Source organism: Frankliniella occidentalis, unplaced genomic scaffold (assembly GCF_000697945.3).
Source record: "Frankliniella occidentalis isolate FOCC.00 unplaced genomic scaffold, Focc_3.1 Scaffold365, whole genome shotgun sequence".
Taxonomy (NCBI): Eukaryota; Metazoa; Arthropoda; class Insecta; order Thysanoptera; family Thripidae; genus Frankliniella; species Frankliniella occidentalis.
In genome coordinates this window covers 62,410-64,857 of record NW_026267488.1, presented here as the reverse complement: position 1 = coordinate 64,857, position 2,448 = coordinate 62,410, and positions in this window count along the sequence as shown.

Sequence of the window (2,448 nt, the reverse complement as noted above, 5' to 3'; positions counted from 1 at the left end):
ACCCCGCCGCGTCCCCCGACCCCGACATGTCCCCCCTCCTCCACCAGGAGGGAAAGGGGGACGTGCACAGCACAGTGTGCAGTATATACGTGCGCCGCGCCGCGCCTGGCTTAGTCGCGAGTCAGTGACCGGGCAGGGCGACGAGCGGCAGGGTGTGGTGGTGGGGCTCACACGGGAACCCGAAGGAAAGCCCGGCCGGCCGGGGGACACCGGGACACAGGCCCGAGCAAGTGATTGCCATGCCAATCTATTCCAAAGTCGACCTTGAGGTAGGCAGGCTGCGGGTCGCGGGCGGGTCGCGCGGGTCCTTGGCGCGGTGCGGCTCCCACGGACAGGACACCCGCGCGCGCGCGGCGCCCACAGGCAGGCGCTATCGCCGGGAACAGCTGCGGGCGCGGGACGCGTCGTCGCCGTCCCAGCGCTCGCGAGCGAACGCGCACCCACCCCCGGGGCTCCGGGGGCACATCACATCGAGCACCAAGCACTTGATTAGATTTTCGCACAACCTGACAACTGCGCACACGCGGTGCGCGGCGCCGCCCCCTCCTCCCCGTCCTCCACACCCTCCCCGCTTCCCTCCCTCGACCCGCCCCCGCCGCGCCGCCGCCGCGCTGCGCCGCGCGCCGCCTGAACTGTCAAAACAAATCCTCGGCCAGGCCCTGCCTCCCCCTTCCCCTCCCCCACTCAGGGGCGCCCCTGCCCGCCCCAGGAGGGTGCCGCTTTTGAACTCCTTTCCGGCCCGGGGGCCGCCGGGGCCCCCCACCGGAAGGTGTCCCTTCTCCTACACCCTTTCCATCTTACCTCTCCACGCCCCCCTCCCCCTTTCCAAAACTTACCTCCAGTGTGCGCGTCACCGCTCGCGGCACACTCGCCGCAACACGTCGGCAGCAGCGTTACGCCGCTAACTCACTCCGAGTGACCCCCGCGCCGCCGCCCGCCGCGGCCTCGCCACGCGGCGTGACCGTGAAACGCGGAGCGTGACAACAAACGTGACAGTCGAAGCGGCGCGCACGGAGCCCGACGGCGACCCGATAACCGCCTGCACGGCTGTCGTGACACTCGACCGAGTCCGGCGGCGTCCCGAAGTGAACAGTGGTAATGTATCGGAGCGGCCGCCACGACCGCCCGACAGAGCGGCATCGACAACGTCGTCAAACATCGCATACTCGCCCAGGGTTGTACTTTCAAGATCAAAATAGTTGCTCTTAATGGCCTCGTCGTGACTAAACTTCTAATGTTTTGAACAAACATTCACCTACGTAGCCATTCTGTTTTTCAGTCAAGTTTTTGTAGTTAAAACTATGTGACTTATCGGTCCATATTTTCTTTCTTTCCCTGCTCTGATTCGAAAACCGCGACAATGCCCGGCTTCTAGTGACTACGCACATCGGTTGCCGTCCTCGCGGTGCCAAATCGCCAACCCGAAGACCTGTACCCATCGAAACAATATCGAAACGGCGTGGATACGGCAGAACACACGTCGTTGCGATATAAAAGACTAGCTGTAGTAGCTAAAAACATTACCTAGTGCAGGATAACTTTAACTACCACTAAGCTAGGTAGCTAACTATTTATCCTGCCGCGAATTGCCAAGCTACACAGCAATTTTTAGTAACATATCTAAACAGTTAGTTATCCATATTTACCAATTGGTTAAGCTACCAGTAGTTTCGGGGCTACGACACAACAGTGTTGTAATTTATTTTTTTCGTGCAGGTGCGCTGCTTGCGTCACCCGACAGTTGACCAGACCGGACGGACCAGACGAGAGGAAAGTGCAGCGCGAGTGCAGTGCATGAGCGCGGCGGCGCAGCAGTCCCCCAAGTGCAGCGCGCAGTGCAGCCGGTCGCAGCTCTCCAGGCAGGCGGGCCGGGGCGAGCAGGCGAGCAGCCGACGGCGGCGGCCGAGCAGGGCGGGGCGTGGCGGCCGCGGCGAGGGGTGCGCGCCCGTGTGTGTATGTGTGAGAGAGAGTGCGAGTGTGTGTGAGTGCCGCGCCAGAAGGGGAGGGAATGCGCTCAGACAGAGACGGCGGCCGGGCAGCGCCCGCGAGATGGAGAGAGACACAGCGCCGGGGAGGGAGGCGAGGACGAGGGTAGGCAGCCGATGGAGGGTGGGCGCCCGCCCCGCCCCGCCGCCGTCGTCCCGTTGCGAGCGCGACGCCGAGGAGCGGTGCAAACCAGCGCCGCTCAGCCAAAAGCGAAAACCCACCCAGCGGCGTAGCTGAGCGCGCTGTTCTGTTCAACTTAAGCAGTTGTCGCGCTGCAGACGGCCGTTGTTGAATTCGCACCGGTGCATTTCATAGTACTCCTCGCGCGCATCTGAAGTCTGAAGCAGCACCGCGCCGACGACGGCGCCTCCCCCGCCTACGCCGCTGGGAGCGACGCACCCCCTCGGGCCGCAGGGGCGTCGCCGCCCCGCGCCCCGCCGCCCCGCGCCCCGCCGCCCCGCG